The 20,709-nt window shown below is 46.4% G+C and overlaps 1 protein-coding gene and 2 long non-coding RNA genes across 3 annotated transcripts in view; 2 read left to right on the top strand and 1 right to left on the bottom strand.

Moving 5' to 3' along the window:
* BCL6 (BCL6 transcription repressor) overlaps window positions 1-8,361 on the bottom strand; it is a 21,673-nt gene extending 13,312 nt beyond the window's left edge. The window contains exon 1 of the mRNA XM_036109792.2: window positions 8,237-8,361. The gene's annotated coding sequence lies outside the window, so the exon portion shown is untranslated. The remainder of the gene's footprint in view (window positions 1-8,236) is intronic.
* A 140-nt stretch (window positions 8,362-8,501) lies between these two features.
* Window positions 8,502-19,557, top strand: LOC118546825 (uncharacterized). Its single transcript, XR_013446074.1, has 2 exons — window positions 8,502-8,902; window positions 18,949-19,557. It is a non-coding gene; the product is annotated as an uncharacterized LOC118546825 (long non-coding RNA).
* LOC144381197 (uncharacterized) lies at window positions 11,532-18,195 on the top strand. The gene is made up of 2 exons (XR_013446071.1): window positions 11,532-15,884; window positions 16,178-18,195. It is a non-coding gene; the product is annotated as an uncharacterized LOC144381197 (long non-coding RNA).
* Window positions 19,558-20,709: the final 1,152 nt, after the last annotated feature.

Raw genomic sequence — 20,709 nt, 5'->3', positions numbered from 1 at the left:
GGATTTGCAATTAGGCACCTTGAGGAGAAGGCAGATCTTTTAAAGGAGTTGGAGAAGAAAAAAGAGGGACCCTTCCCTCTAAAAAAGGCAGAGGGAAGAGAAGACAGCAGAAGGCGAAGGCGGAGAGACAAGAAAAGAGGTGAGAGAAGGACGAGAGGCGAGGTTAAGAGCTAGAGTGAGCCAATACGAAAGCCCCCATCCATCCCTTTCCCCTGGCTCCTCCACTCGGCGGGCACTAAGCAGCCGTTTCCTCTCGCGCTCGCATACAGGGACACAAACCCGAGCCCTGCGCTCCGCGGCAAGCCCGGGCTAGATTCGCCCACCCCGACCTTACCGTACCTACCCGCCAGGGACCGCCCACCCCCGGGCGTTCTGCGGGCACCGCTGCCCATCTGTCGCGAAGCCCCCGCAGGCGCGTCGGAGGCCCCGTGGTGAGATCGTGGCAGCCCTTAATTTGGCTACATTCAAATAAAACGTTTCGTGCACTTCGGTAGCTAACATTGTGTGTGCTTTTTTTTTTTTTTTTCCTGTTACGCCGTCAAGGCAGGGGGTAGTGAGGGGAATGGCACAGCCCTCTCATTCCCGGAATGTAGTCGATCTCAGCTCAGCGGATTTCACAGAACACTCTGCCTATCGCCGGCTCCAAAGAGAAGTAACTTTCCAGGAAGCTGCCGGCCCTCGACGGCCGCCAGGATCGCCGCCTGCGCCGCGAGGGCCGCCGGGGATTCACCCGGGGGAGGGGGGGCGCGCCCGGGGAGGCTCTCGGGGAATAGGCACACTTTCCCCTAAATCCCTCGCCGGCGCCCGATCGAGTACTCAGTTCACCCGGGCCAACCCTTACACATAACAGTTTTTATAAATGGGGAAAGTCGCACAAGTTAGTAGCAGAGCCAGTCTAGAACCTAGGAATTCGGGTCCAATCTGAGGTTCATTTTATGACTTCAAATTGCCCAATTCTAGCCTCTGTTTGCCTAATGCGTCATTTATTTATTTTTGCTTTTTGCTTTTAGCTTGCCTCCGCCCCCTTTAAGAGGGTGGTTGGGTCAGGCGTCAAGGTCAAAAAGATGGGAGTCCCTAGGGCTGAGGGTCTCCATCCAGCGCGCGCCAGACGACTTGTAGGAAAACCAAACCGAAAGCCCCTTCCGCCTACGTTGGCAAGTCGGGGAACCCTGCTAGCCTCGGTTTCCGCCCAAAGTCTTTAGAATAGGAGCTCCCAGGCCGAACCTGGCCAGGTTTCGGGATTTCGGAATCCGATTTCCCCGAAACCGTAGAGACCCGGTAAGGATTCCGCAGAGGCCGGGGCGCTGACCCGAGCACGCACGGGCGCGCTCCAAGGACGCCTCGCTTTCTCTGGGCCTTCCTTGGAATTATAACCCCTGGGCGCCCTCTCCTAATTGGTCCTAGTAGTGGGCTCCGAGAGGAATTTTCCGGGGCGGGAGGCTCGAAAGACTCAGCGCCTAAGGCCGCAGTCCAGTCCTAAAAGTGGCGGGTGGCGTCACACTGCGCCGCGCATCCCATCAGCGGCGGAGGCGGGGTCAGGGCCGTCGGTAAAGACTGGGCCTCGTCGGCCTCATAAAGTCATACTTTGAGACTTTCTTACCCCTTCGCCGGGTGGAATAAAGGTGAAAGCGAAGGTTGAAATTTAATATGGAATGGGGTGAGTATCTAGGAAGGGAAGTTAAAATTACGTACATGCACTTAATGGAAATTAGGATTCCCGTGGTTCCGGGAGCTCAAACCTAATCATGTCTTACCGCTGCTAAACACTAGAGAGAGCCCTCCATCAAGGCTTGAAACCGACAACCCGCATGTAGCCCCGCCTCTCCTTCCCATTGACCTACTTTAGACACAGTCTCCAGATTTGGAGAATGCCTTTCGCACAGCCTCCCCCCCCACCCGCCGCGTCCCTTCTCTAATCCCGGCCCGCCGTTGGATTATTGGTAATCTAATAACTCCAATAACTCGCCGAGAAATCCAAAGAAGAATCTGGAAGTGCAAAGCACTGTTTAGGGGTAGGAACTAGGAATTTTAATAAGGCTGGAGCTGCCGTAGTGAAACCAGCATCAGGGCTCCTGCCGGAGCGCTCCCTTTCTGCGCAGCGGCTCAGCTAACTAGCTGCTCCAGTTTAGCCACGGTGGTCCAGCGGTAGGGGGTGGGGTTAAACCGCGCCGTTGTTTTTGTTTTAAGGGTGAAACACTTTTCGCTCTCTTGACTGGAGGGCGGGAGGGCGGAGGAGACGACAATAAATGAAAGCGAATTTGATAACGCGGTAGCCTCGGCAGTCGCTTTGGGTGACCGAGGTGTTCGGGGACATTATGTCCTGACTTTATTTCTATCACGTTTCCTGCCAATAGAGCTCTTTCAAGCCTGCAAGCTTCTAGGAAATGCAATAAAATAGAGGGATGTGTTTTATCATCAAGATCTGAAGAGGAGCTGCAGAAGGGACGCTCCCCATGCGCCCAGCTCGCGACAGCCTTCCAGAAAGAGCCGGCAGACAATGCCAGCAAACCACGTCCCCGAGCAAAGATATCTCGGCCATCCGGGCTGGACTGGGCTCTGCCTTTGCAAAAAGGCTGCCGGGGGAGGGGAGCGGCATGATGTCCCCAACCAAACAATGCCTTTAAAAATCCGATCTGGACAAAAGTCAGCCAAGGTCTTTATTCACGTTAATGAAGATGGAAGGCACTAACTGTCCTTGGAAAGCGATGAGTCAAACTTGACCACTCTTCAAACACATCCCCAGATTCGTTTCCAACCCGAACAGAGGCGCGTTTCTCCGACGCGGCCTCCGACTGCTCCTGCAGTGGGAGAGGCTGAACTCGATTTCCTCGGACCAGGGCGGTGGAGACCGCAGCATCTCCCAAGAGTGTGCGCGCCGGCGGTCGTCGCTAGGGGTCGCCGGCACCCCTACGCGCCTTTGCCATCTTAAGTTTTGAACTCCGAAAAAATAAAACTTTGCTTAATAAGAAGCTATTGTGGCCCAAATTCTATGAGGATTACACCCTGCCTGTCCATATGACCCCCACCCCCCCCACCCCCGACACACACACACACACACACACACAACAATTGATCTCTCGCCAAGCCACTAAGCAGTTTGGAAGGAAGGGGAAGAGGGTGATTTCAGAATCCAAATGTGAGCCTCGGGCTCTGCAAGTCTAGGGACTGGGATTTAATCATCCATTAACACAGGCACACCCCTCAAGATCTGGGACCTCCACCCCTCAGCACTGCGGTAGGCTTCCTGTATCTGTCACTGAAAATCTTATGCCATATTTTCTAGAATTCCTCCAAGACATCTGGGGAGCTGTTCCCAGCTACGCTGATGTGAGACATTAAAATCGTGGGTCTCTCTTACTGCTGCTCCTTTCTCTTAGATACTTCAAGGGAGCGGAGATACACTCGCCTTTGACTTTAAGTCACTGGCCTGGAATTCAGAAGGTAAAAATCTGGTCCCAGTTAGGGTACTAACTCACCAGCAACAGGCCCCCCTCATGAGGCCACCTGTTTTCTCAACTGCAAAGTTTTATGTCCTAGAGCCTCCAAGCGTCCCTCCACTACCCACTTCACCCAGGGAGACGCCACAGTGACAGAAAGATAGTGTGTTCAAAACGGGTTATCTTACTAAGGTTCTCTTAGGGAGGCACATGCCGCTCGCTGAGCGACCGTGGACAGGGCAAGCATCTAGAGGCTTCCGAATTTTCATCCACCTTACCAAAATTTTGGAGGTCAGATGTCATCCTCATTGGATGTTGCCCTCCTCTGTCAGCCCTAGCACCTGGTAGGGATACTTGGAGATCCGAAGGTGACAGGGTCGGTCCACCGCCCCAGGCGCGGGGGGGGGGGGGGGACTCTGCTAGGATCTACCACTAGGTGGCAGACTCAGTCCGTTCGAAAATCACCGCGCAGCCACAGCCTTCCACAACCGACTGCCCCCCACTTTTTTTTTTTTTTTTTTGGATCTGTTAGCGGGAGGAGGTTGCCTCTATAAGCAACGCTGCAAAACATTTAATTTACTGGATGTAATTCCGTTCTTCCCGATGCTCACTCCTCTAGTAACCACAACGCGGTCTCTGGAGCAGGGTTCATGTATTATACGTTGATTTTTCCAGCCCGAAAGGCTGAATGTATTAGAAGGGAAGGAAAGGGTGCGCTTGTCTTCAAAAAGCAGAAGGTATTAGCAGAGCTTCTTGCCAAACACTGGTTGACCAGCAAAGAAAGTCGTGAATAAACTCTTGATCCCCACGGAGAAAGGGGGCCCTGGAGGCCAAGGGCAGGGTTCCGCCCAGGTTTACAGGGCTCGCTAAAGGCGGAGGGTGGGGAAAGGGGGGCTGAGTTTTGTCTTTTGGCGGGGCTGCTGGTCACAGGCTGGGAGGCGGGGAGAACTGGGAAGAGCCATTCCTGGCTTCCAGTGGGGCGAAGAGAAAGGGGCCGGCTTCGCCACTACACAGCACCCTCGTTCGGATCACTGCGGCGGCATTCCCACTTGTTGCGCAGTGCAGGAAGCCGGCACGCGCCACACTACTTCGACTCCCAGAAGGCTCCAAACGCAGCTACGGACCAGCCTACCATTGCCCCACACCACAAACCTCCGTCCCCAACCCAGCCCCCCAGTAGACACCACCATCACCGACAGCAAAACTACAGGACTTCCCATCACTGGTTTGTTTTTACACCGAGACATTCCTCCTTATCTCAGTGTCAGACTAGCAACAGAATTCAGGTGCTCTGAGAAGTCAAGTCCAAGGGGGAAGGAGGCTACCTCCGTCTGGAGAACTCACCTACTTCAAGCCAACTAGGCAATCCTCCCCGACCGCGCGCGCGCGCGCACACACACACACACACTCACACACACACACTCGAACTTCTTTGCCTCTTATGACACTCTCCTAGCTGGAAAGCAACGCTTTTCCACCCCATTTGAGAAATCAACTACAAAGTCCTTTTTTTAAAGTTAGTTTTATCTCCCCTTTCTAAAGAAAAAAAAATCCTCATAAGGTCATTTCACAATGTTTTTCAAATATTTGACTTTTGCAAATAGAGTTTCACCCACCAAGGGGTGGCGCTGCCGCACTACCTCCTCTGAATCTCTTCAAGTTTTTCACAATAAAGTGGGTTGTGAGTGTGGCTACTGGGCAGGGGAGAGAGGGAAGGAAGGATTTTGACATCTAGTCCTGGCTACCATTTACTCAACCAATAACTGGAACTCTTCAAGGCTCAGCAAACGACAGCTTAAGAGTTTAGAGTCCCATCCCTGTCCAGCAAACCCAGAATAAATTGGAGAGTCTTTTCAAGAAAGCATGGGGTAAAACCCTTCACAATTGAGCACAGAAGAAAAGGCCAATTGGAGAATTCCCTCTTCTGGCTTCCTTCTCCTTCAAGCTGCCCAGTTTACCAACAGCTTCTGGCCTTATTGTCACTATCAACAGACCCTTAAAAATCAGCCAGTGCTTGGGCCTGCAGTATTGGAAAGTCTTCCAAATAGGATATTGGAAACTTCTATTTATAAGTGGGGGGAGGGGGAATATTTCCCATCTACAGGTTTCTATTTCAGCCTGAGGACCCAACTGGAGTCATTTTAGCAAGGGAATGCCCATCTCCTAGTGCCCTCTTTCCATTTCCTCCTCCCCCCAGAGACAATATTCTTTCTCCATACCCCCCCCAAAAGGTATATATTTTAAAGCAAGAATGTGATTTCACCTCATTCCTTTGAGCTCATGTTTGCTACCTCCAGGAATAGCATGTGGACTAGGGCCAGATGAACTTCAACTTGGGCTGCAGATTTACGAGGCTCTGTTCCAGTGCCAAAGGCTCTTGGTAGTAAATAGTGAGCAAAATAGATACCTGTCTCCTGACAGGTCTTGCCGGCCCCCCTCTTATTTTTTTAAGTTATTTATTAAAACCACACACACCTTGCAAAGAAAAAGGGAAACTGGCAGTCTCTGTAGAGGAAGCTGGTGGCACTGCTCAGAGCCACAAACTGTATTTCTAAACAGCCCTTTCCCTGGTTCCCTCTGTCCTGCCCCAGTTTTTTGGTTTTTTGGTTTGGTTTTGTTTTGTTTTTGACAGAAAAAAAAAAAAAAAGCATCTATTGATACTTTACTTAAAAAAAAAGTAGAGTTACAAGATTTTCCTCCTGGAAACTATAAACTGAATGAGGGAAAAAAAATCCATAAAAGATTAAATCAGTTTCCTGTGGCTACTGGTGGTGGGGGAGATGACCAGCTCTCTGTGGTGGTCAGGAACCCAGTAACAGCTCTGGACTTTCAGTACCCTATTTGGGGTCCTTCTCCCGGTTCAGCTGCTGGACCCCCACCACCACCTCTTAAGCACTGCAAAGGGGGGCACCCCATAAAAGGGGTCTTTTTCATTCTTCTTCTTCTTCTTTTTTTTAATCTATTGGGTTGTGTTTTTGTTTTCCATGGGGGACCTTTAAAACTCATTATTGTAACACTAGATCCATTTTTCGCCAGAGTTCCAATAACACGGCATCATAAAGGCAACGCAATCCACAGTTCTCAAGACACTGACCACGGTCACTACCTCTCGCAGCGGGGTGGCCCCTAGCTCCCGCTGCCCAAGAGCGCAGCCCATTTCCGAGGCTCCAACTCCCCACCGGCTCCCGCCCCGGGCCGCCGCCGCCGCCGCCTTCCCCCATTCTTACTCCCTCGAGGAGAGCCACAGGTTGCAAATCCAACCAACCTCGCAATCCGTTTTTGCAAAATCACTCACAAAGATCTCCCTTTCGCGCCCGCGCCCCCTCCTCCCGCGCCGGGTCCCTCATCCAGGGCCACAGCGTGCCCTTCTCTCCTCCCGGGTCTTGCACGTAGGAACGCGGGCTGGGGCTGTTTGTTTTTCCCCTCGCCCCGTGCAAGGACCTCGGGAACCTGAAGCCTGACGTCGGCTACTCTCCGGTCTGCAGTTGTCTTTTTACAAAGCTCGCACCATGGGAAAAAATAAGACAAAATTTAGGAGAGGCGGGGGAACAGCCATTGGGAGCTAACACCGAGTCACGCAGCGCCCAAAACACAAACACCGCGACCGCCAGAAATCCCGCCACCTTCCCGCTTGGCTGGGCCGTCCTGTGAAGGTTCCCGGAGTCCCCGCACGCTAAACGGCACCGCAGGTGCAAACGCGCACCCCTTTGCCACCCACCCCCCAAATCCCTGTCCCGCCACCAGCCTCTCTCCTCAGGATGGGGAGAGGGAGCGCGCGGGGTTTCCCGACTCCCTCGACTGCAACCAAGAAAGAATAATTTTCAAAGTATTCAACATCCCCGCCCCCAGGCAAGCTAAACCTCCCCCAAAACACAGGGTAAGGGGACACCAAAACACTCGGATCTCGTTAGGAAGATCGCGGCTCTAAAAGGAAATAGTAGAAACGATACTTCAACTGGGCTTGGGGGGGGGGGGGAGAAAAACAAAACCCGAGGAGTTCGCTTGCATTTTTCCTCCCAAATCTCGGCTCCGAGGCAGGGAATCTAGAGGAGCGAGGCCGGTGGAAGGGAGCCAGCGGGGCGAGCGAGCGGGCAGCCTCCCTCCTCGCCTCCCGGAGTCACCAAGAAGGACGGGAGAGGAGAAGGAAGGAGAGGCGAGGGAGAGGAGGAGGGAGGGAGGGAAGGGGAGGCAGAAGCGAGGGAGCGAGGAAGGCAGTTTGCAAGCGAGAAAAGAGGGAAAAAACACAGCCGCCCGAATCCAGCGAGATCACAAGCCGTACGCAAGCAGCAGCAGAAAGAGCGAGAGCGCGAGCGCGCGTCCTCTCCGTCGTCTGGGGCCAGACAGCCCCCAGACTTGCCCGGAGCACCCCCCAAACACTGTCTCGTCCTCTGGGCTCCGGCCGCCCCCTAATTCCCCTCCTTCCTCTCCTCCACCTCCTTTTCCAAAACCAAAACAACACAAGGGAGGGTGGCAAAAGCCTCCCCAAACCGGCCGATGCACTCAAAGACAACAAGAATAAAATAATAAATATATAAAAATCTATATCCTAGAGTGGGAGAGACGTGGGACTAATCTTCGGCATTTATTTTAACACCTGACAGCTAGAATAAATAAATATATACATTTATATCAATAGATACACATAGGAAACTTGGAGCCAAAGCATTTGGCAAGAGCGGAAAAAAAAAGAATTAAAAGGTAAAATAATGATCATGAGCAGCGGCGGCGGCAGCGGCACCAGCGGCACCAGCGGCGGCGGCGGCAGCAGCAGCAGCGGCAGCAGCAACAGCAATAATCACCTGGTGTCCGGCCTTTCCTAGAAACTTCTTGCATCACCACTTCTAAGAACCCCAGTTCTAAGAATCAACAGAGCTCAATTCTCGGAATTTGAGCTGCGGACTTTACCACTGCTACGTGGCAGGGGAGGACTCGGTGTCAGCTCTCCGGGACTTTTGCCTCTTTGGGCCCATGGAAAGCCCTCAAAGCCACGGTGTTTTTCCAGTTCCCGGAAGATTTCGAGGTCCTCAGCGGCTGGGCGTCTCGGATTTGGAGGTTCCGGTTCGAGGCTCGAGGGGCCAGACGGCGTCCCTCCCTCCCGGGGCCCCGCACGATGGTACGGCCTGCTCCGCCAGCGTCACGTGGGCGCCCCCTCTGTGACGTCGGCGTCTTCGCTGTAGCAAAGCTCGGCCTCTGGAATTCTGAGAACTAATTTGCTATTCGGTGACATAAGAGGGGGAGTGCGCTTTGCTTTCCCGGGGTCTGGGGCTAATTCCTCCTCTCTTACCCATAAACTCAGCTCCTCGAGCTAAATACACAAAAGGGAGCGAGAGGTTCGACCCGTTGGAAAAAGTCTGTTATATATAGTAGCTTTAGAGGCGAGTGAGAGAAAAAAACAATAAACACCACAGCTCTTTCCAGCTAGAATATTAGGCACCACGAGAAAAATATTTGCCAAGCAGTTTTCGGTGGGTTCGTTTGCTTTATTTTATTTGGGACGTTTTTTGGTTTTGTTTTGTTTTTTCCTCGTTGATGTGGTTGGTTGGGATTTTTGGGTGGTTGTATGATGATTTTCGGATTTTTTTTTTTTTTTTTTTGCTTCTGATTTTTGCCTTTTGTAAGTTTGTGGTGTTACGTAAATAGTAGGATCCCGCATCGGTTGGATTTTGTTTCGTGTGAGTGTGCCTTTTTTCCCTATCTAATCTCTCAAGCGTTTTAAAGAGGATGTGTTATTTTAATATTGATACTATTGAAAGCAGCTTCAATTTTTGATCGCATGTAACAATCCCAACCCCCACTTTTTTTTTGGGGGGGGGTGCAATTTTCTCCTTCTCTTTGGACTTTTTACTGAGAGGAGGCTCTCCTGCACTTGAGGGACATGTTCAAAGGATTTGTTTTGGTTTGGTTTGTTTCTTTCCAGGACAGCGAGTGGTGGGTTTACTCTTTCTGTTATTGTTGACTGTTAGGAAATTTTTTGTTGAAGGAAACGTGTGTGTATTTGGGTATGTGTACGCGTGTGTTCTACAAAATTATGTGAGCCAAATACATGTTTGTGTTTTGCTTTTTCTTAAGGTCTTGATCCCCCGCGCCCCCCCCCCACCCCCCGCTCGTTTCAAGGTCGTTGTAAAAAAAATCTCTTCTGTCTGTGTTTAAGAGATCAGCCGGAGGGAATTCTAAAGGCCTGCCGTGCCAGTATCACAGATACTGCGTGTATTTAGAACAGCCTGTGCTACAACTACAGCGCTCCGCACGCAGCACAGGCTCCTTTGCTTCGGAGCTTACTTGGGAGGAGGAGGAGAAGGGGGGAAATCTTTCTTTCTTTCTTCTTTCCTTTCTTTTTAAAGGCAAATGCAGTGCAGAATCATTTCATTATGGGCCTTGGTTTGTTTATTCAGAACTGCCAGTTTCCCTATTTAAATGTTGGTTGGGGTTTTTTCCCCTCCTACTCATCCCCGAATGAGGGAGACTCTTGTTTCTTTTATGTCTCTCTCTTAAAAGAAGGGTGTGAGGGGAAAATAATATTTCAGATTCCTCAAGAATTAACCCAAAATGTTTGGGCCAGAAGCAGCTTTCAAAGGTCAGGCTGTTCTGAGCCTTGGCTATGAGAGTCCTTCAGGCGACTCATTAAATTACAGATGAGTTCTTAAAGGTTCCACAAAATTTCTGCACATGTTAATTTCCAAAAAAGATATGTCCCAAAATAATCTACCTCTCCCAACCTCAAATTTGGGTTTATAATGGAGCAGTGAGCAGAGCTATGAAAGATTACGGGCTGTTTCCTGGGGTATTTGGGATCTCTTTCCCAGGAAAAGTCCGTAAGAAGTTCAGATCTGTTGCTGAAAATGTTATTGTCAATGCACCCCCACCGCCACCACCTTTAAAAGGCTGTGTTGGGAATTTTAGAACCAGAAGAGGTCCAAAGGGGTTGATTATTTTCCACAAGGTCTGGAGCTTAGGAAATATGCATAAGTGTCTGTTCCTATGAAATCTGAATATTTTAATACTTATTGACAGATGGATTACTGCAGCCTCTGCAGAAAAGCCTGTCTTGTAAAGGATTTTTGAAAAATATACATGGGCCTAATCCTGTCACTGTTGTTGAAATGAACATTTTACCCCCAAAGACACATAATATTGTCAAGTGCAGATTCATTCTGCCAGAAGGCGGACTATCTGCTTTTTTTATTGTCTCCTTCCCCTTCCTTTTCAGAGTTTTAAATGAATTCCACTGGATTCAAAACGATACCCCGATTTTGCTGAAGTGGTTTTCTCCGTACATTTATATGTATGATATTTTTTCTATCTTTGAGAGCAGTAAGAACTAAGGTTTCTCAGGTGTATCTATATATGATTTGGAATGTGAAATGTATGGCTCTGCCCTATTATTGATCCTATGATGGAGATTACTTTTATGATTTTTGGTCACTTTTCTAATCAAAGTTGCCATCCTGCCTGCCTCATTGGTCTCCTGCCGTTGCCCCCCCAACCCCAACCTTAAACAGAGTTTGTCCCTCTGCGTTCTCTTTGCCACTCCAATCTTAGCCCCATGGGGGCGCTGCAGAGCAGAGGGAAATCTGCTCCCACTGGCAGTAGAACTAGCCAGAATGGGGGCTGGGAAGGAATTCACCCTTCTTGTACCTCAGACCTTTTTAATTCTTTTCAGGGAGCCCTTGGAGGGAAAACCCACCAGGCCTAGTTTATAGATAATTAAACCCACCACCAGGGACCTCAAACCTTCTCAGCACATTATTTCTGGGACCAAGTGCCAGAGTCCCATATTTCTATGACCGTTGTTTTTTGTTTTTGTTTTTTTGCCAAATCAGTGTTTACATTGAAAGAAACTGATCAGAAGGATGCCGTTAAAAGAAAAAAAATATTGAAAATATTCTAAAGATCGAGACTTTAGGTAGATCCCTTTCTCTCTACTGAATGAACAGTGAGGAAAATTGTGCACCCACCTCTCAATCTCTTTCCAAATCCTAGGAGGGTAACTGTCAAATTTTATACCAGTTGAATTTCTTCCAGACTGTCCTTCTTTCTCTCATTCTTGATCTCTCCCCATCAGTAGCCAGTTGGCATCACCGTGTGGGCTCCCTCACTCCAGCAGTGCTATGTTATAGGATTAAAGAAAGGATTGACTTGAATATATTCAAATTCTTTTAAATCATCCTTAAGAAGCTCTAAAGAGAGTTTCCTTGTCTGGGGTCTTATGAGTGATTCCTGCAGACTTGGAGGGACTATGTATCAACCAGTGCTATGATTTAATGGTCACTGGCTATTAATACTCAGAATAGAGGACCAGGCCAGCCCCTCTGCCCAGTGGACTGGGCATAGTAATAGGTTCCTGAATGCAGCTGCCGGGTCAATATAAGCTTTGTTACAAATAAAATAGCCTGGTCCTAATATTACATCTATTTAGGGAAAGGAACAGATTTTGCATCCAGTTCCCCACAATTCAGTCATAGCGGAAAAGGAAGCTATCCTTGGAATAAATAAATCCTGCCTTCTCCTCTTTTTAAGGGGGCTCCAAACAGGAAGTCGGTTTCACCTGTCAAGGAGCTTCTGGTACCTTGGTAGATCTTTAAGCTATCACATCTCAGGATTATAGCTTTGAGAACTGGAAAGAACCTTGCAGGTCAATCATGCAACTCCCCTAGGCTTCTCTCTTTCGAGAGGACAGGCTGGCCCTCACCAGAGGCATGCGTGACCCCGGGACACAACTGAAAATGGGTCTTCGTTTGACGGTCCTGCATCATTTCAGAGAATGAGGGTGATCTGACTGCCTGGCTTTGGAGGAGGGTGTCCTGTTTTCTGGCAGAATTGGGGAAAGCAAGGCTGCTTTGGGTTCCTCGTTAACTGTAAATTGGTCCTCAGAACGAACTCCGGGTCATGATGCTACTACTGAATTTTGATGGACATTTGGGTTTGGTGATGTTTGTCCCTGTGCTACAGTACTCGACATTCCTTCTGATGGGTGTGGGAGATGCTGTCCACCCGACGCAGAAAATTTTACCTATTCCTTTTCTCTCAAATCCTTCATTTAGAGTTATTGTAGACAAGCTCCCTATACTATCCTTGGATAAAGAAGGGAGATTTCTTGGTATATTTTAGAGAAATTGAGCAGAAAGTTTTGAGACAGTAAAAGAAAAAACAGAAGACGATTTCCAGCTACTACCTTCTGAAAAAGAAGTGTCAACGTTTAATTTTGATCCATATGCTGCCTGCTTTCAGCCTGTTTTATTCTGAGACTTTTTTTTTCTTTAGAAACCTTTTCTAGCCCAACTCAGACTTTCCCCCCAAAACACTGATTTTCCACACTTTTCTCACTTTTTAAAAATGGAAATAAATATCGGGACCTTAAAATAGAGAAGTGATGGGGGGGTGCCTAATCATTTGTTTATTGCATTGGATCACTGTTTTGAATAGCAGGGATTTCACTTCCTATGAAACTCTAGCATGAAGGAAAGCAGCAGCTGGACCAGGAAGGGATGAAGAGAGGAAAGCACTGGAGTGTTTGTAAACTCTGGGTAGCTGGCCCACCCTCCCTGCGGCTGCCTGCCGGTACTTAGCTGTCTTTACTACCTAAGGCTAGAAGTGGAAAAACTTGATTTGCGTGTTGTGCCTGCATTTTTTTCCCCTTCTTCTCCACACCGCCCTCTGTACACCTGACCGTGCAGAAGCCTATCTGAAGCCGGCTGGCTGGCAGGCAGAGTTGGAGAGCGGAAGAATGTGCGGAGGGAGGGAGTGCTTCGGTACTTTTCCATTCACATCTCCACAGTGGCTTTTCTTGTTTATTTCACCCTCCACCCGCAGAAAGCTTTCAGCTGCCTGAAATTCGAGTCATTACCCTGCTCCCTGAGGTCAGACTACAGATGCGTGGTGCATGTTTCCTACATGTCGGTGTCTATGTAACATATGTACATACAGACACACACACATACGCACGCGCACACAAACACGTAACTCGCAGGGGCATGGTGTGAGGTAGGAAGGAAAAAAAAACAAACCTGGATTTGTTGCCAAAAAAACCTTGGCTTCTAATTACAGCTCTGCCTGGAACTCCCTTATGGAACCTGGAGCAAAACCACTTGTCAGGACTCAGTTTCCTCAGTCGTGTGAAGAAATAACCCCGATGATTTGCGTGATGTCTATCTGTTCTAAATTCTATACCTTTATATCCAAATACATCTTTACATAACTTTGAGGTGGAGGAGGGGCACGGAAAGGAGCTGTACCTGGCATGGGGGCAGGGGTTAAAATTTAAACTTCTAAGTAAAGAAGGCAGTCCCAGAATCCTCACCTCTATCAATTTTTAACCAATTGTAGACCAAAGTCTGGGGTTATGCTGAGTGGGTCCAAAAACCAATTGAAGATTTTTAACGTTGAGTTGGAGGAGACAGGTTCTAAGACCTTGTACCTTTGATCTCCAGCATTCATAATCAGCTGTGACAGTTCCCAAGTGTCTCTTCAGCATTATCGTTCCTTTTTTTTTTTTTTTTTGCCTTCTGTTTGTATTTGGAAACTGTCCCAGTCAATGATAGGAAGGAGATGACACTTGTAAACTGGGCAGTCTTTAAGCCACTGGGCCCCATGTGGATGTGAAAAATATGTCATAACATTCTCACACACACACACACACACACACACACAAAGGAAGGAAAGAAAAAAAAAAAAAACCTAGAGAGAGATTCCTAGTAAGAAACTTAGAGGTAGATCAGCCATCACTACCTTAAAGGTAATTATTTGAAGTTAGAGGAAATAACAGATGAGGAGTTTGCCCTTACCAAAAAAAAAAAAAAAAAAAAAAAAAAAGCCTTGATCTTCCAGAACAAACTTGAAGGCAATAAAAGAGATACTTTAAATCAGTATTTCCTATACTTTTTTTGATCTCCATTCTTTAAAACAAAAGGTCTAAAGTTTCTCAGGCCTGATTGTCTAGATGAAATAAGGTCTTCAACAGACCTCTCAGCATCCTCAGGAAGTAATAAAACAGCCCCTATTTATTAGCAGTGACCTCCCTACCATCACGATTTCTCCTTTGGCTTAGATCCTCTGGTATATTGCTGTCCACGTACAAGGAGACGAGTCAATTACACTCTCTCAGTGTAGAACTACTGAGTTATAATATGTTAGAACTAGGAGAGTCCTTAGCAACAATCCAATCCAATGCTATCAATGGTATAGAATTGGAAACTGAGGCCCAGACAGAAGTCATTTTCCACATCCATTGAATCGCAGACAGAGCCAGATCTAGAATCTGATGCCCTGATTCGAAATCCATTGTTTTGTTTTTTTTTTTCCATAGTTTATCATGGAACGAGGACATAAGGTGGGCATCCCTGCAAAAGAGCCATTTGCTGTGGCCTTACATTCAGAGAAGTCCTCAGAGTTGGACTTTTGACATGCTCTCCACTGAGGTTCTGCTTCAGTCTTAGTGGTACACTGACAGGATTGAAAGAAGACTTCACACACAAGTTTTGTGTGTGGGTCCCGCCGCAGGACCCAGTGTAGGAGCCCTCCCAGTCTCCCATGGTGCCGTGATTTCATACTGTTACTAAATCTGGAATTGTCATGCAATCGTGTGATTGTATTGTAATTGTGTGTATGTTGGTGTTTAAAATGTAAATTTTTAAATATATTTGGACTAGAAGCAATAGTGCCACAGTAGCAATGAGCACACCTAATGCCCAGATTGTACCATAAAATAAGGATTTGCTAAAAAAAAAAAGAAACCAAACAAGCACACAAAAAATCCCTGCATTGCTGGGGGATATTTGAGACACTGGAGCTACCTGAAGAGCTCCCAATGGCCAAAGCTGCAAAATTTGAGTGACAAGATAGAATAATACTAGATTATAACCCAAAGTATAAAATAAATGTCCACAAGTTTACACAGATATAAATAAATTATGGGAAAAATTAATAAATGGAAGAGACAAATTTCCCATGCAGAAGAATTCCAAATAATTTATGTAGATATTCTCCCCTGAGGGAGGGAGAGTATAATTCCCCTCTCCTTAAGTGTGAGCTGGGCATAGTGACTTGCTTCCCAAGACTGTGGTGTGGTAAGGGGAATGGGGGAGGTAATTTTATATGGAGAAACCAGATTAACAGTACATCAGCCAGGACGTCAAGGTCAACATCAACAAAGATAAACCACAAACAACAAACAAACAACGATAAACCATGTTGATTGTATGTACCTTTGATATAAGGTGGTGAAATGGGTCTTTACTCTGTGGTCTTCCTCCCATACCTCAGACTCTTTATGAGAAAAACATCAGACACATTCTAGTAGAGGAGCATCCTACAAAATGCTTGACCAGTACTCCTCAAAACTGTCAAGGTCATCAAAAACAAGGAAAGTCTGACAAGTTGCCACAACCAAAAGTAGCCTAAGGAGACATGATAACTTCAGGTAAAGTAGTACTTAATGGAAAAAGACAGAAGGTAAATCTAAACAAACCTGAATACATGATGGACTTTAGTTAATAATATTGTGTGAATATTGTTTCATCAATTGTTACAAATGTACCATACTAAGGTGAAATGTTAATAATGGGGGAAACTGGGTATAGGATTGTTCTGTGTACTATCTTCTCATTTTTTGTGTTAAAAAACCAGATAGATAAATATATATATATACAGATATATATATATATTTGTACACACACACACACACACACACACACACATATATAATCTCTCTTTCTCTTTCTCTCCTTTCTCCCCCCCCATACTAGAAGCCTCCAAAAAGTGACCCAGGCTTCTTTTGAAATCTGAGAGGTCCTGCCCCCAAAATAGAGTCTGGAAAATGAGGGAACCTGCCTTTATTCTTTTAGTTTACTAAATTGAAAGCAATTTAGCTAATTTCTGCATGTCATCATCTGGATAGAGAACTGTCTGGAGGCACCAAAGGCCAAATGTCATTATAGTGGTAGATGACCCAAGCTACCTCATCGGTAGGCTTATTCAACATTTTTCTGTGGAGATTCTCTATGGAAACAGGGCCCTGAAAAAATCTTCACCATCCATCCAAATGAGACACACAGAACTTGAGGATTCATAACTGAGGTTGGAGGAGCCCCAAGAGCTTCCCAGAATGTCTGCTATTTCATTGTACAACTCCGATAGAACTGTGGATCTCATCAGTGTTGTAACTCTGGGTGTCTAGGGAAAACAGCTGACTGGACCCCGTGACTCTGTGACTTTGTCTTCATCATCTGGATTTGACACTATAAACTCTCCTCAGCCTTCAACCTATTTGTTCTGCAAATGGTTTGCAAAGACCACCCCCAAAATTAGCGGTAGAGTCGATTCCTGTCAACCAGTCCACCCTGAATCACTTATTTTGCTGCTGTATCCACTTTGGTAAGCTGAAGGCTGCTATTACATTGATGTACATTACTTCAGGAATACCTCATTCATTTCTAACCAGTTGTCAGTTACCAACGGTGTCTAGTTCCCATGCTGTACTTGAGTTTTAAGTGTGTCTTCCTTTTTTTCTCTTTTCCCACATCTATCAACCTCTCTGCCAAGTGGTTATAAAATCTTTGGACCAATACTTATGTTCACTATGGAGGTTGACATTTAAATAATTCTTGATGAAATGCAGTGAGATAATCCTGTCATACTACATTTTGGTTAGCATGACTCTTTTGGTGATCCATTTGGTCACATGTCTCCAGAATCACCAACAGTCCAGTCCTTGGAGTCAGTAATTCTACTTCTAGGAACCCATCTTTGAGGTGCATACAACATACGGGAAAAAATTCAAACATATAGGGGAAAAGTCTTTGAATGAATACAGGTATCTAAGTGTTATATCTAACAACAAAAAATTTGCACAACCTCTATGTCCCATTGTGACTGACTTGAGGGAAAAGATGTTGGATGGAGAATGATGAAGTATAATCTGACTAATTTTTAAAGATTGGAATTGGAAAATACTTATGGTAACAGATAAAGTGAAAAGAAGTAGGATATATATATATATATGTATATGGCATATTCATAACTATGTTTAAAAATACTCTTCATAGAAAATAAATGATATAAACAAGAATACACAATAAACAAAATATTTTGGCTGTCTTAAAGTGTGGGATTATGAATGATTTTCTCCCTTATTTTTTTCCTTATCTTCCAAATTATGTTATGTTTGTGTATTAGTTTGATATGTATCTATCCATCTTTATCTATCTATCTATATCTATCTATCTATCTATCTACCTATCTATCATCTATCTATCTATCTCACAAGCACACACCTACGACACTGAAAAGCCCTAAGTGAAGTCTTTTAAATGCAACTAGTTGCCTAATTCATAGGTCTGAATGTCTGGCCTCAGGTTAATGCTGCCCACATCTTTAGGACCTATAGCAAACGTAGAGCAGCCCACTCACTCTAGAAGACCTTTCACTCTGGGAGACACTTGTCTCCACAACAACAAACAGTACCCTTGCGGAGCACGTTGACCCAAATGAGATTAGGTAGATATGTAAATCTTTGATCTATCTCCACCCCCTGGGTCTTAGTGTGCGTCTCTTGTTTGTTGGTGTTTCACAGCATTTGCAAATGTCAAAGGGTTTCCTTGTTACTTTGCTGTCTCTCTGAGGCCACCCCAGAGCTTTCCTGGTAGATAAGACTGCCTTCTGGAGTTCTCTGGGGGCTACCAGACATGTATTTTTGATTCTTATAACATGTTTGGCTAGTGAATGCTAAGGCAAAAATTTTTTTAAAATAAACTATTCAATGTTTTGTTTTGTTTTGTTTTCTTCAGAGAATCACAGGCTATTAGGAACTTTGGGGAGTATACTATTATTTGAATCACTGGTTTTTGGAAAAGGGCATGGCGGTAGACATCAGAATCTAGGGGGTGAGGGTGAGGACCATGCTTCTGATAAGCCCCTCTTCCCTGAAACCACTAATGTCATTCCTCACACTAAGCTCACCCTATTCACTCACTCATTCACTCATTCAAACAACACGCATGTTCACTGATAGTCTTTCGTGAAGGAGGCACTGTGCTAGATGCTGGGGAAACAAATGTGAATACAATATGGGACCCTGACCCCAGGGGGCATACAATCTCCTGAGGAAACAGAGACTCAGAAAGGTGCTAAAACTTGCTTTAAGTCATGCAAAAGATAGTCCCTGACCCAGGACTGGGCCCCAAGTGTCCTGATTCTGAGCCAAACAAAACTCTGTGGCTTCTTCTCAGATGCCGTGTCCTACTTCCCACTCTGCCTCAGTGTGAGGCATTGACCCCCCCCCCGCCCTTGGGCAGGTTCGGTCTCTGCAGTTTTCAGCCCATATTGGTTAGAACAAGATATAACCCAGCCATCTCAAATGTACCATCCAGCAATACCCAATACCCAATGTGGGAAGATCCCCATGAGCCTGGACACACAGAGCCTCGGCTATCTTCACCCCCACAATCACCAGCTGGGCTCAGTATGCTGACCAGAGCTTTGCCTGCACCTGATCTTTGTATCTTCTTGTACCTGACAGGTTCTACCATGAACAGTCAGATCACCCAGCATCATGCTCTCCCAGAGCACACAGTGTCCAGTAACATCTGCAGCCTGGATGTCAGAACCCAACCGCATTCCTAGCAGGAAGTGCACACCTAATAGATGATGCCTACTTAACAATAAGCCCAAGCTCACCTCAACCCTCTGGGCATCCCAGACCTTTGGGTGATAAACGGGCAGATGATCTCTCCAGCTGCCAGCCCTGCATCCAGACCACTTTCCATGGCACTGGAGTCACCGAGACCCAGCCCACCTAGGGCTGGGCCTATTTGCCAGCAGTTGTAACCATTTCCTCTCTGTGGCCAGGCAAGGATGAACTGGATATAATGACACATGCAGAATACCACCAGACAAGATTGCAGCAGTCGTACCATTAGTTAGTCCAGCAGCGTTCAATGTGGGAACATCAGGGTGCCAAGAACAACCTTACTCTTTGGAGACACTGGCACTACAATGCCAGCCAAGTGTTCAAAAGAAAGTGGGACAGAAAAAGATTACTTCTGACATTAATAAAAGCCAAACTTTGTGAAGGCAGATTAAGAAGACTTGATAGTGGTGATGGCAAATCGAGAAATCAGGTACTTAAGTCCCTCAAATGTTTCCCAGTCTTGTCTCCTACAACTGTTTTCTATGCCAGACTCCGAGGACCCATGCACTTACCTCCACCCCACACCCCTGCTTGATCTCTGCCTTTCTTCAATAGGCTAGATGCTCCTCACGGGTAAGAGCACTTCATTTTTGTTTTCCGAGTCTTGTGTCCAACACATTGCTCACTTAGGAAATGTTGGCTAAATTAAAGTTAGGTAGAACTGAAAGAGAATTTGATGTGAAATCTGATGATCTGGGTTCCAGTTAAAGTTCCATAACTGACTAACTTCTGTGGGTCTCGGTTTCTTGTTCTCTAAAATGGTAATTTCTGTTAAAGGACTACCTCACAGGGTTCTCGTGAGAATCAAGGACAATGGGGGGGGGGAAGTACTTTGGATATTATAATGCACAGGTCAAAGTAGTTGTTGAATGTTGAATGAACGGACAAACTAATGAGTGAACTATCATAGTTAAGTAAACCCTTCAGGTTATTCCCTAACAGATTCTGTGACTCAGATTATGTCTGGAGAACAGTGATTTAAAGTGCCCTGTCTTGACTTTGTAACCATCCTTAAATATATTAATTTCACTTCCCAAAATATTTTAACCTTTTAAGTACAGGAAGACATAAATTAACTGCTAAGGATTCATACTGATCCAAAGAGAATAAAAAAGATCATCAGAAAGTCTTTTTGTTCTTGAAATGCAGAATTGGAAATGAACCTTTTCCCAGTAGTGGGAACTGAAATCCAGTATTAGATCCTCCTTTTCGGTACCTTCTTCCTCTTTCTCCCTCCTCCTTCTACCTTAGCCCCTCCCTACCCCTCCCCTGCACCCAAATGGAAAAAATTTTGAGTTAACTTCAGTCTTAGCAAAAGGTATAAACAAAGTCCAAATGTATCAGGGCTGTTTTCTAGGATCAACAAGGTGGATTTTTGTACATTTTTCGAGCAATTGAGTTGATGGGTGAGTTACTACAACAAGATGGTTGGATAACTTTCTACCAAAGGGCTGACCTGGGTGACAGGAGGAGCCCTGGGCCAACGCCATCCTCCTAAGAGAATCCCTGCATCTAGCCCTCCCATCTCTGCAACAAATGCAGAGTGGATTCACAAATGATGAGGTGAATATAAAAAGGGATTTGGAGCAA

Source organism: Halichoerus grypus, chromosome 1 (assembly GCF_964656455.1).
Source record: "Halichoerus grypus chromosome 1, mHalGry1.hap1.1, whole genome shotgun sequence".
Lineage (NCBI taxonomy): Eukaryota > Metazoa > Chordata > Mammalia > Carnivora > Phocidae > Halichoerus > Halichoerus grypus.
The sequence above is the reverse complement of the archived record's forward strand: the minus strand, read 5'-3'. Positions and strand labels throughout refer to the sequence as shown.